The 15,389-nt window shown below is 33.6% G+C and overlaps 1 protein-coding gene across 1 annotated transcript in view; it reads right to left on the bottom strand.

Annotated features, from left to right (window-relative positions):
- The window catches only part of LOC119605931, a 148,141-nt gene that overhangs the window by 5,668 nt on the left and 127,084 nt on the right, over positions 1-15,389 (bottom strand).

Raw genomic sequence — 15,389 nt, 5'->3', positions numbered from 1 at the left:
AACGTTAACACAGTCATAGACACAAATATAGGCACAAATATATTCATAAACATAGTCACAAACATAGTCACAAACATAGTCAAAAACATAGTCACAAACATAGTCACAAACATAGTCACAAACATAGTCACAAACATAGTCACAAACAGAGACACAAACATAGTCACAAACATAGTCACAAACAGAGACACAAACATAGTCACAAACAGAGACACAAACATAAACGCATACAAAGCCATTGATATATAATTCGAGATAGACATAATGTGTTCATAACTTTAAAATCTTCCATAAAAAAGGTAATTACTTTTATTTATTTGTTTGTAAAACACTCTACGATTTAATAAGAAAATCCGAAGGATTTAAATTACATTGAACATAATATAACGTAAAATATTCCTAAAAGACGTTGGCAATGACATCATCATTTTGGACATTTTTTTACTTGTTTAGATAAAAATTAAAAAAATGTTCGTCTACCATGTATCGTAAAATAGGGTGTATTGTAACAAAATACAAGAACCCAATTCATTTCAAAAATTAATACTAATATTAAATTCATATAAAATTTAAAATTTAATTGTTGTCTTTAAACTTCAAGTTTTGTTGAAATAAATCTTCAGGATTTTTTCTGTATTTTTGTTATTATAATAGTAATATACACTTAATAATAATTTCATTGGTATCTATCTTATGGCACTTACAATCTAATAAGTATTGCTACTAAACTTCTAAATTACTTAAGAACATATACTTAGAGAGCTATTCTAGACAAGAGATATGATTTGATATTAAATGACATACAATATATTTTAGTTAGTTATAGGAGACTTCTTAATATGTATGTTTTCGCTTTTCTATGAAAGTATTTGTTTAATGACTACTACATATGTACATGTACTACGTACTAATATGTAGTCCAGTCATAGTTGGATAATTTTAAAAATAAATAGACAAGACATAGACAAGACATAGACAAGACATAGACAAGACATAGACAAGACATAGACAAGACATAGACAAACATAGACAAGACATAGACTAGACATAGACAAGACATAGACAAGACATAGACAAGACATAGACAAGACATAGACAAGACATAGACAAGACATAGACAAGACATAGACAAGACATAGACAAGACATAGACAAGACATAGACAAGACATAGACAAGACATAGACAAGACATAGACAAGACATAGACAGACATAGAAAAGGACATAGACAAGACATAGACAAGACATAGACAAGACATAGACAAGACATAGACAAGGACATAGACAAGACATAGACAAGACATAGACAAGACATAGACAAGACATAGACAAGACATAGACAAGACATAGACAAGACATAGACAAGACATAGACAAGACATAGACAAGACATAGACAAGACCATAGACAAGACATAGACAAGACATAGACAAGACATAGACCAAGACATAGACAAGACATAGACAAGACATAGACAAGACATAGACCAAGACATAGACAAGACATAGACAAGACATAGACAAGACATAGACAAGACATAGACAAGACATAGACAAGACATAGACAAGGACATAGACAAGACATCGACAAGACATAGACAAGACATAGACAAGACCTAGACAAGACATAGACAAGACATAGACAAGACATAGACAAGACATAGACCAAGACATAGACAAGACATAGACAAGACATAGACAAGACATAGACAAGACATAGACAAGACATAGACAAGACATAGACAAGACATAGACAAGACATAGACAAGACATAGACAAGACATAGACAAGACATAGACAAGACATAGACAAGACATAGACAAGACATAGACAAGACATAGACAAGACATAGACAAGACATAGACAAGACATAGACAAGACATAGACAAGACATAGACAAGACATAGACAAGACATAGACAAGACATAGACAAGACATAGACAGACATAGACAAGACATAGACAAGACATAGACAAGACATAGACAAGACATAGACAAGAATAGACAAGACATAGACAAGACATAGACAAGACATAGACAAGACAGACAAGACATAGACAAGACAGACAGACATAGACAAGACATAGACACATAGACAAGACATAGACAAGACATAGACAAGACATAGACAAGACATAGACAAGACATAGACAAGACATAGACAAGACATAGACAAGACATAGACAAGACATAGACAAGACATAGACAAGACATAGACAAGACATAGACAAGACGACATAGACAAGACATAGACAAGACATAGACAAGACATAGACAAGACATAGACAAGACATAGACAAGACATAGACAAGACATAGACAAGACATAGACAAGACATAGACAAGACATAGACAAGACATAGACAAGACATAGACAAGACATAGACAAGACATAGACAAATAGACAAGACATAGACAACATAGACAAGACATAGACAAGACATAGACAAGACATAGACAAGACATAGACAGACATAGACAAGACATAGACAAGACATAGACAAGACATAGACAAGACATAGACAAGACATAGACAGAATAGCAAGACATAGACAAGACATAGACAAGACATAGACAAGACATAGACAAGACATAGCCGAATTGGTTAAAATCTCGGGAGAGCTTTCCTCATTTTTCGAGTTTAGTTTTCTTCCACTTTGACTGGGCTAATATACTTTTAATAACATAACATAAATGTCTCACAATCTTCTCTTTATGATGTTGTACTTGTATTGGCCACTAAGAGTATAGTTATACTTACATATGTATGTAAGGAAGTGTTAGTAGGTGAGAGAGAGGGAAACGTTAAGTTTTATGTATGTTTAATGATGTCAGGAATGTAATAAAGTGTTTACTTATATGCATGAATGACCATGATATAAACCAACTAAGTGCGTGCTTAGATAAGCTACTTAAATTAAAATATCTAGACTGGAACTAAACATACAGCTACACAAACCCCTACTACTACCCTTAGCACAGACATTCAAACCTATTTTGTGTCTTGGAAAAAGTGTTAGTGTAACATATAACACCCATAACAGGAAGGACATTTTATATTAACTACCATAAAGTTATCATTATATTTAGTTATTTTAGCTGGAATTCCTCCCTGGGGTGTTGTAAATATGAAATTTAACATTTTTTTTCTTCGTTCTTTCTTCCTATCTTTGGCATTTTCTCTTTTGTAAATTCCTATTTGCCGGAAATTCATATTAATAGCAAATGTTGTATTTTGCAAAATGATTACAAAATTGCTAAATATCAATGTTAGAGAGAATAAATGCCAAAAATTATTAGTTCGAAGAATATGAAGGTGGCGTAAAGGAGGGAATTTTTGAAAAGTTGTGAGTGTGTTAGAGTTTAATTGATTTTACTTGGTTTACAAAAACTTATCAGGTCTTGAGTTTAGTTAGATATTTGTAAATTTGAAAACATATTAAGTGAATAGATGACAAGTTATGAAACTAAACTACTTATTTCACTTTCAAAGGATTTGTCTATAAATATTCTACTAATGAGAAAACAATATTATAGTTAAAACAAGAAAAATATCAAAATACTACTAGATGACTTTGGCCTTATAGTCGCACGAGTACAAATAGTTAGTTAATAAGTTTAAATTTTCGACTTTTGAATTAAAATAATATGACTGATGTTGGTAACTAAACACAGATATTTATCTTGTCAAGGCACTCACACCAGAAGTCTTTTTAAACTCAACATTATCTTTTGCATTCTAATCGCTTAATGAATATTGACATTTAATTTGTCTTTACTAAACAAAAAGTTCCACTATTTAATACTTTATATAATAATATTCCTATGCTGACCTTCTCTCTGTTTTGATGACAAGATAATTGTTGAAAACACTAAGTGTCAACAAATAATTAAACCTTACGAAAATGTCATTTTAGTTAATTGCTATAAATGTGCGTTAAATTGTATATTTAACTTGTTATTTAGTAGAATATAATATTAACAAAATTTTAATGAAAAAAAATCGAAAATTTTTAATTGGATTTTTTGGCAAAAATTTATTTTATTTTTGAGTAATGTTAGAGAATAAATAAGTCACGTTTTAATACAAGTAATTACTGGGCGTATACTTATTACTTAATTTAAGTAATTAAAAATCAGTCATACGGCAGTTAGTTAGTTTAGTTAGTTAGTTAGTTAGTAGTAGTAGTTAGTTATTAGTTAGTTAGTTAGTTAGTAGTTAGTTAGTTAGTTAGTTAGTTAGTTATTAGTTCGTTCTTTTTAGTTAGTTAGTTTAGTTAGTTAGTTTAGTTCGTTAGTTCGTTTTAGTAGTTCGTTAGTTCGTTCGTTAGTTCGTTGTTCGTTAGTTAGTTAGTTAGTTAGTTCGTTTGTTAGTTAGTTAGTTAGTTAGTTAGTTCGTTAGTTCTTTTAGTTCGTTCGTTAGTTCGTTAGTTCGTTCGTCGTTAGTTAGTTAGTTCGTTAGTTCGTTCTTTCGTTCGTTCGTTAGTTCGTTTAGTTCGTTCGTTAGTTCGTTCGTTTAGTTAGTTGTTAGTTCGTTCGTTGTTCGTTCGTTAGTTAGTTCGTTCGTTTCGTTCGTTCGTTCGTTAGTTCGTTCGTTCGTTCGTTCGTTCGTTCGTTCGTTCGTTCGTTCGTTCGTTCGTTCGTTCGTTCGTTCGTTCGTTTCGTTCGTTATGTCGTTCGTTTCGTTCGTTCGTTGTTAGTTCGTTCGTTCGTTTCGTTCGTTCGTTTCGTTTTTCTTTAGTTCGTTCGTTGTTCGTTCGTTCTTCGTTCGTTCGTTCGTCGTTCGTTCGTTCGTTCCGTTCGTTCGTTTCGTTCGTTCGTTCGTTCTTTTTCGTTCGTTTCGTTCGTTCTTTCGTTCGTTCGTTCGTTCGTTCGTTCGTTCGTTCGTTCGTTCGTTCGTTCGTTCGTTCGTTCGTTCGTTCGTTCGTTCGTTCGTTCGTTCGTTCGTTCGTTCGTTCGGTTCGTTCGTTCGTTCGTTCGTTCGTTCGTTCTTCGTTCGTTCGTTCGTTCGTTCGTTCGTTCGTTCGTTTCGTTCGTTCGTTCGTTCGCGTTCGTTCGTTTCGTTCGTTCTTTCGTTCGTTCGTTTCGTTCGTTCGTTCGTTCGTTCGTTTCGTTCGTTTCGTTCGTTCGTCGTTCGTTCGTTTCGTTCGTTCGTTCGTTCGTTCTCGTTCGTTCGTTCGTTCGTTCGTTCGTTCGTTCGTTCGTTCGTCGTTCGTTCGTTCGTCGTTCGTTCGTTTCGTTCGTTCGTTCGTTCGTAGTAGTTAGTAGTTAGTTAGTTGTTAGTTAGTAGTAGTAGTAGTTAGACTTGTACTGGGAGAGAGAGAGTATCAGTCCCTATCATTACAACTCTATTCTCTATTATAGCTTGTGTTGCACAGTGGGGCAGAATGGAAATTTTTTGGAAATAAATCTGGCATTTCTAAACGGCTGATCCGATCGGGATAAAATTTGGCGTGAGCGTAGCCAAGGTGTATTCGAGTTTAAGTTTTGAAGATGAACCCTGCAGATGCCCCAGGGACGGCGCTGTGGCGGCTCAAAGTAGGGTACCTACGACATGTAAAATTTTTAAACTCGTGCCATTTTTTTGTTTTTCACCCAAATACAAAGATTTTTATATTTTGTGAAAGCGCTCGACGAGATCTTGAAAAAACATGCTTGGGCATACTACTTATCTCTTATAATATCCGAGTTATAGGCATTTAAAAATTTAGTGATACAAAATTTACCATACCTTGGTCCGCCTTTTTTGAATACCGGGCGTAATTTTGGACCAAATGGACTCAATTTTTTCTTGTTAGTTAGACAACAAAATTTCCAATAATATACAAAAAATTTCAGATCAATATTGTTTACAGATCCAAAAATATACGTTTTTTAATTTAAAAATTCAAAAAATTTTAGATTTTTGGCGTTTTTTTTGCCAAAAATGTGTCTTAACTCTTTTATTAATAAAATACAATTTTTATTAAGAACATATAACAATTTTATAGTTTTCTAAAAGGTATCTTTACGCAGAACGCTTTGGCGTAAAAAACTTGTCCTATTTTTTGAAAATGTTGCCACTGCGTCCTTCCGAATATGACCTATTTTTTATCAAAACTTCAACTTTGGGCCACATGTTCTAAAATCCCAAAGCTGGGATCAGAAAACTGAAAGCAGTTTTGGAAACCTCAATATGTTTTCTATTTACTCCAAAAGTATTTTCCCAGCCCTGAAAGAAATGTGGACCCTATGGGCAAAAAAATAAAAAATCCCATTTTTGGGATTTTCATTCCTATTTTTGGGAATTGCGGGATGCCCTTTGACCTTTTAAATTTTTTTTTGTATATTCTTATTTGAAATGACAAATTTAACAAGCGTTGAAAATTTCATTGAGTTTTGTTCATAAATAAAGATTTTGTCATATATTACATATTTGTTTAATTTCTAAAACTATGATTTATATCAAAATTTGAATAGGATCGCATATAGCTACAACAATTTAGTCCATATTTATCCCTTAATATAATTTTTTAGTTAGATATGGAAATTCTCGACCCTTTACAAAAAATTTCAAGCCAATATCTCAATTACATTCAAAAATATGTTCATTTAAACCTGTGTCCTTTAATTTCATCTTTTTCATATTTTAGTATTAAGTATGACAGAACATACATTTGGTGTTGAATAAAATATTTGGACAATTTTTAAAAATTATTTAGTTAATTATTTTATTATAATATTGTATATAAAATAAAAAAATTATAATTTTATTATGAGCCACGCACAACAACACCTAAATCACCCCACACAAATTACCTTTCCCGCCCACCGAAATATAAAACACAATTTAATACAATATCATCAGTTAGTATAATAGCTTTTTTTATTTGAACTGTTTATCTTAAACATAATACAATTAATTCTTACAACCTACTTATATAGTTAATTCCTAACACTACTTATTTTCTATAAAATAATCTGTCATATCGGTATACATATCCAGAAGGTAATATAAGTCCTTTAAATCTTCCTTGTTTTGAGATGATAGAGTTTCATAACAAATCCATCTTTTTTGCATAGTTGAAAGAACAGGATCAGAAGATAGAAGTAAACTATTAAAAATATCTTCATTCTGTGATTGCCTGGAGCATTTTCTTGAGCTGAATAGTTGAACATGCTTAAAATCTCGATTCCTCGCTTCCTGGGCTTCTTCTGTTAACTCTCCAAGTGGAAGAATATTCGATTCAATTATTATTTGACCATGACACAATACTTTGTGTACTGTTGGTGTTAGTTCCCTCCATGGATACAGAGATACAAGTAATTTAGAAATTTCATTTGTACTACCGCAACTTGAAAGTGGTTTGTCGATGTTTAATCCCATCTGAACTTTAAATTCTTCTTGGATTCTGCTTTTTTCCGCAGCTCTCAATTCTTCATTATTTTTTGTTGATTTAGTATGATAATTTGTTTTTTTTTTCCTGGATCGCCTTGTATGATGGTAATATATTGTGTCCTTTTTCATGCAGAGCTTTCCTTAATATTTGGTACTTATTTCGACTGAGACCCAGTTCCAACATAAGCGCTATTGCTTTCTCTTCAGTAAAATTTGATTATGATGTTGGAGTTGGTATACTTTCCACAATTCGCTTAAGTCGTTTTGGTGATGCATTAGGAAGAATAGTTGCAATATGTACGACATCCATATGTTGGTTTTCCTTTTTCAGCATTTCGTTAAATGTATCAGAAATTTCCTCATTTGAGATTGAAAAAAGTTCTTGTGTGACCCTCTTTTTTTTTACCTTGAACATAAGTCTTCGTATGACTTGCAAGGCGCTCCTGTTGATGTGTTGTAAGTTGAGATTTCCGTAGTAGTTTCCATCCAACTACAAAATTTTAATCGAAATTTCTTTTGATTTCCATCCACAGACTTACTTTTACATCAAAAAGTTTTAAAAAGTTGTCAATTTTTGATATGCCTGTTTTGTCTACTTTTCTACTATATGTAGTTTTTATATAATTTGAAATGTCTTCAATTCTTTCTGGCCCTTTTGAAGATATACTCCATAAAACGGAACACAACTCTTCGTACTTTAATGTAATCTTCATTGTAGATTTATTAAATATGGTACTTAAAATCTGAGAAGTTTACTTATATACCAATTCTTGTCATTTCCGATACAGGTATTCCAAAGTAAAAAATTACGAATTGTCTACCTATTAACATTTAGGACTATATTACTATAACCTGTAATTCAGTCATTGATATTTCTTATTAGTGAATGAATCGAAATTATCATTACCTGTATATTTTTACCTACATGATCATAAACGAAACAGAACGAAATGATCTGTCGAAAAAATTTAGGTAAAAAATAGTTATAAATTTTTGAAAATTTAAGCATAATAGGACCTTTAAATTATAAGGATAAGCAAACAAATAGAAAATAGGTAAATATAAATATGTGCTGTCATACTTAATACTAAAATATGAAAAAGATGAAATTAAAGGACACAGGTTTAAATGAACATATTTTTGAATGTAATTGAGAATTTCCATATCTAACTAAAAATGATATTAAGGGATAAATATGGACTAAATTGTTGTAGCTATCTGCGATCCTATTAAAATTTGATATAAATCATAGTTTTAGAAATTAAACAAATATGTAATATATGACAAAATCTTTATTTATGAACAAAACTCAATGAAATTTTCAACGCTTGTTAAATTTGTCATTTCAAATAAGAATATGCAAAAAAAAAAAAATTGAAAAGGTCAATGGGCATCCCGCAATTCCCAAAAATAGGAATGAAAATCCCAAAAATGGGATTTTTTACTTTTTTGCCCATAGGGTCCACATTTCTTTCAGGGCTGGGAAAATACTTTTGGAGTAAATAGAAAACATATTGAGGTTTCCAAAACTGCTTTCAGTTTTCTGATCCCAGCTTTGGGATTTTAGAACATGTGGCCCAAAGTTGAAGTTTTGATAAAAAATAGGTCATATTCGGAAAGACGCAGTGGCAACATTTTCAAAAAATAGGACAAGTTTTTTACGCCAAAGCGTTCTGCGTAAAGATACCTTTTAGAAAACTATAAAATTGTTATATGTTCTTAATAAAAATTTTATTTTATTAATAAAAGAGTTAAGACACATTTTTGGCAAAAAAACGCCAAAAATCTAAAATTTTTTGAATTTTTAAATTAAAAAACGTATATTTTTGGATCTGTAAACAATATTGATCTGAAATTTTTTGTATATTATTGGAAATTAGTAGTATGTCCAAGCATGTTTTTTCAAGATCTCGTCGAGCGCTTTCACAAAATATAAAAATCTTTGTATTTGGGTGAAAAACAAAAAAATGGCACGAGTTTAAAAATTTTACATGTCGTAGGTACCCTACTTTGAGCCGCCACAGCGCCGTCCCTGGGGCATCTGCAGGGTTCATCTTCAAAACTTAAACTCGAATACTCCTTGGCTACGCTCACGCCAAATTTTATCCCGATCGGATCAGCCGTTTAGAAATGCCAGATTTATTTCCAAAAAATTTCCATTCTGCCCCACTGTGTGTTGCTGTGTTCAATTTTATACTTTCTATGCTTTCTATGATGTTAGTTACATATACATACATACTTTTTATACACTCACACACAGTAACTCACTCGCAGGATTTGTTTATCAAAACGAGAGCGTATGACAGTGGAAGAAATAAAGCATAATAATATTAGTTTTTGGTTTGTCTTCTTACTGTTTATTTTTGCTGACAGCCTGGTATAGAAATGTCATTTACACCACTACAAACTAAAGTTGGTATTTAAATAATACAGACACTCATACGCTGATTACGAGTGTGTGTATTTACTAGAAAAGTTCCCAGTAATTTTGAGTAAATAACCCGTTTTGTCTCTAGTTTATTGAGGTACAATTGACAATTGACTTCGTCCTTAATAACTTATTCACAAGGTTGACTTTCTTTCTGCAGTAAAACAAGTACAATAGCATTAAATAAAAATCAAAGTAAACTAAGTACATAGTTAAAAAGTTTTGCTAAATCACGTCTAACAAATTGACTCCGCAGAAACTGCTGGGTACTAGTTTAATATACTGCTATTAACACAGATACAATTTCTCCAATCGCTTTTGTTATGCACATTAAAATTGGAACATTTCATTGTTATGTTTTAATAAGAAACCTTGAAATGTCATGATTTTCATTTCGCAATTTTCATCAGTAAGAAACTTTTACAGGCTCTTTATAATAAAAAACTATTCTACAAGAATTGAAAAAAAAAATTATATAAATTGTTTGTAACATAACTAACATAAACATAATGATTTTCATTATACAACATAATAAAAGTAATGAATCATACATAGAAAATAACTACTGTCACCAATATTGAAAATTGATAAAATTGTATGTTAGATTAGTGTGGTCCCAAAAGAAAAGGTACTCATGTTCCATACTAATCTAAGTGTATGTTTAATCCCTTGATCAAGTTCACAAAATGTTGATACAAAAACAAAATTGCTTAGAATTGTACTCTCAGATTTAATCTAGCTTTCATTTATATTGCGAATATCAGCATGTTTTATTTTGGGGAACCCTTATGTAGCATGTACTTTGAATTTCAAATTAAACATTTCAAGAACAAATGATATCAGAAATCGACGGGTTGTTTTGAAATCAGTAAGACCGGCCGTGAGGGAGGAAAAAGAAGGAGGGGGGAAGGAAAAAAAAAGAAAAAAAGTACGAAACCAAGGAACACGGAAGACAAACGAACGAACGAACGAACGAACGAACGAACGAACGAACGAACGAACGAACGAACGAACGAACGAACGAACGAACGAACGAAGAACGAAACGAACGAACGAACGAACGAACGAACGAACGAAACGAACGAACGAACGAACGAACGAACGAACGAACGAAGAACGAACGAACGAACGAACGAACGAACGAACGAAAACGAACGAAACGAACGAACGAACGAACGAACGAACGAACGAACGAACGAACGAACGAACGAACGAAACGAACGAACGAAAGAAGAACGAACGAACGAACGAAAACGAACGGAACGAACGAACGAACGAAGAACGAACGAACGAACGAACGAACGAACGAACGAAACGAACGAACGAACGAACGAACGAACGAAACGAACGAACGAAACGAACGAACGAACGAACGAACGAACGAACGAACAAACGAACGAACGAACGCGAACGAACGAACGAACGAACGAACGAACGAACGAACGAACGAACGAACGAAAACGAAAACGAACGAAAACGAAGAACGAAACGAAACGAACGAACGAACGAACGAACACAAACGAACGAACGAACGAACGAACTAAACGAACGAACGAAAAACGAACGAACGAAACGAACGAACGAACAAAAACGAACGAAAACGAACGAACGAACGAACGAAACGAAAGAACGAACGAACGAACGAACGAACGAACGAACGAAACGAAACGAAAAAGAACGAACGAACGAACGAACGAACGAAAACGAACGAAACGAACGAACGAACGAACAAACGAACGAAACGAACGAACTAAAGAACGAACGAAACGAACGAAACGAACGAAACGAACGAACGAAAACGAACGAACGAACGAAAGAACGAACGAACGAACGAACGAACGAACGAAACGAACAACGAACGAACGAACGAACGAACGAACGAACGAACGAACGAACGAACGAACGAACGAACGAACGAACGAAGAACGAACGAACGAACGCGAACGAACGAAACGAACGAACGAACGAACGAACGAATAACGAGACGAACGAACGAACGAACGAACGAACGAAGAACGAACGAACGAACGACGAACGAAAGAACGAACGAACGAAACGAACGAACGAACGAACGAACGAAGCGAACGATACTGAACGAACGAACGAACGAACGAACGAACGAACGAAAACGAACGAACGAACGAACGAATCCGAACGAACGAACGAACGAACGAAACGATACGAACGAACACGAACGAACGAACGAACGAACGAACGAACGAACGAAACGAACGAACGAACGAACGAACGAACGAACGAACGAACGACAGAACGAACGAAAACGAAACGAACGAACGAACGAACGAACGAACGAACGAAACGAACGAACGAACGAACGAACTGAACGAACGAACGAACGAACGAAACGAACGAACGAAACGAACGAACGAACGAACGAACGAACTGAACGAACGAACGACGAACGAACGAACGAACGCGAACGAACGAACGAACGAACGAACGAACAACGAACGAACGAACGAACGAACGAACGAACGAAACGAACGAAGAAACAACGAAACGAACGAACGAACGAACGAACGAACGAACGAACGAAGAACGAACGAACGAACGAACTAACGAACGAACGAACGAACGAACGAACGAACGAACGAACGAACGAACGAACGAACGAACGAACGAACGAACGAAACGAACGAACGAACGAACGAACGAACGAACGAACGAACGAACGAACGAACGAACGAACGAACGAACGAACGAACGAACGAACGAACGAAGAACGAACGAACGAACGAACGAACGAAACGAACGAACGAAAGAACGAACGAACGAACGAACGAACGAACGAACGAACGAACGAACGAACGAACGAACGAACGAACGAACGAACGAACGAACGAACGAACGAACGAACGAACGAACGAACGAACGAACGAACGAACGAAACGAACGAACGAACGAACGAACGAACGAACGAACGAACGAACGAACGAACGAACGAACGAACGAACGAACGAACGAACGAACGAAAACGAACGAACGAAATCGAACGAACGAACGAAACGAACGAACGAACGAACGAACGAACGAACGAACGACCAAGAACGAACTACGAACAACGAACGAACGAACGAACGAACGAACGAACGAACGAACGAACGAACGAACGAACGAACGAACGAACGAACGAACTAACGAACGAACGAAACGAACGAAACGAACGAACGAAAACGAAACGAACGACGAACGAAGAACGAACGAACGAACGAACGAACGAACGAAACGAACGAACGAACGAACTAACGAACTAACGAACTAACTAACGAATAACTAACTAACTAACTAACTAACTAACTAACTAACTAACTAACTAACTAACTAACTAACTAACTAACTAACTAACTAACTAACTCACTAACTAACTAACTAACTAACTAACTAACTAACTTGAAAATATTGCAATGTATTCAGCCCCTACGTATGATGATATTCAATTGCTGACGTTCAATAACAAGTATACGGTTTTTTAAATAACTTCATTTGAAAACTTACACTAATTATAAAATCTGACAAAAGTGACATCTTTTAATACGCATCATTTGTTTTGTAAAATATCTAAGGAAAAAATCAAAGAATGAAATTTCTGTTTAGCAAACATAATTATTTTCTTATACTCATATATTCTTATACTATATAAAAGAAAGAGTAAAGTTAACGAGTAGTTTTAGTAGGAGTGCACTGAAAAGATAAATTTATTTGCGTAGTCAAAGATATCGATCTATCCAGAAGCAGAGTTGTTGTAATGTCTGTCTATCACACTACATATGTTTAGCATGCTTAAATAAGACCTCTGTCAATCGGCAATATTGATGTGCCATCCTAATGTATATACCGTGTTATTTTTTAAGTTGATGTCGAAATTCTAAGCAGACAAATGCTGGTTTATTGATATTTGTATCTTTGTGTTTCTTGCAAAACTAGTAAAATTGTTTTATTTAAAAGTAATTGTAAAACTTTTTTGTTATATATAGTTTGAAAGTGTTGCAATAGAGAAAGAAATAGTTTTCAAACTATAGTCATATCACATTTCCAAAATTTTGTTATAAATTCCTATAAAATTTAAATATATTTCCTTTTGCCTTTAAGCCCATAAATACTCATAACACTTTCATCACGCATTCCATAAATTCTTTCAGCTTAATCAACACACTTCAAACATAATCATATTTCTTTTCATAATCCTTAGCGAAATCGGGTTTTAAAACCATTTAGAAACTTTGCATTGAAATTGAGCGAAGAGAAAAAAAAAAAAACCAAGGAATTGTAAGTGCATTATTGTTAATTGTGGTGTCAACACACTTGCCATACGTACGTTTTACAACAAACAACTAAATTCTACATCCTTTTTTTACTTTAGTCCCTAAAGTACTTTAAATCAAACGTGCCTTTGCATATGAATCAAATGTGAAGTATGTGAGAGTGATAGATACATCATTTGACACACATGCATACTTACATATGTGGACCTATAACTTACATAATAGGGTAGTTACTTTTTATATGAAACACATTTTTAATTTGGTTATACTCTAGCAAAATTTATTTCCTGAAATTTGAAAATATCCACAAAAAGTAGCTACCCTAATACATTCATAAAATTCATATTTTTAAGTTATTTTTTTCGCATTCATATAATACTAATTCACTTGTATTTGTTAGTGTGTATGTATGACATATATAAATATTTCAATTCTATACAAAATTCCCTGTATTATGCAATGAAAGTGTTGGTGTAATTTTCTTTTTTTTTATAAAATTCAAATTCATTTATTAATCTTATAATGGATGCCTTTGTATGCTGTGTAGGAGAATTGAATTGAAGTATTTATTTGAATCCTTAATTTTTTTTATTTGAATTTTCCGGGTTTTTATTCTTTTTTTGTGAAATGTTTTGTATATTTAATGGTTGAGTGCTTGGCTCAATGTATGATTTTCTGGAATTTATAGATTAAAATAAAAAAAAAATTCAATTAAATGTTTATATTTATTGAAATATAAAAAGGAAAATTTTATAATGCAAATAAGAGGAGAAATACACTGTAGTCCAGATTAGTTATAGCCTATAGTCGAGACTTTAGTCCATTGTAGAGACTATTGTCTATAGTCTAGAATATTGCCTATAGTCTAGAGTCTAGATAAGTCTATAGTTCAGACTATAGTTTACAGTGCTGAATATAGTCTATAGTCCAGACTATAGTCTATAGTCCAGACTATAGTCTATAGTCTATACTATAGCCTATAATCCAGACTATAGTCTATAGACCAGACTATAGTCTATAGTCCAGACTACAGTCTATAGTTCAGACTATAGTCTATTGTCCAGACTACAGTCCAGACTACAGTCTAGACTAGTCCAGAAATTATCCAATGGTCCATACTGTAGCCCATAGTCCAGACTATAGTCTATAGTCCAGACTTTAGTTTATAGTCCAGTCTATAGTCCAGACTATAGTCTATAGTCCAGACTATAGTCTATAGTCCAGACTAGTCTAGTCCAGACTATAGTCTATAGTCCAGACTATAGTCTATAGTCCAGACTATAGTCTATAGTCCAGACTATAGT

Source organism: Lucilia sericata, unplaced genomic scaffold (assembly GCF_015586225.1).
Source record: "Lucilia sericata isolate MDLA Ls3-8-SP2 unplaced genomic scaffold, ASM1558622v1 Contig000535F_arrow, whole genome shotgun sequence".
NCBI classification, from domain to species: Eukaryota; Metazoa; Arthropoda; class Insecta; order Diptera; family Calliphoridae; genus Lucilia; species Lucilia sericata.
Note: the sequence above shows the minus strand (reverse complement) of the source record. Positions and strands in the feature narration are given on the sequence as shown.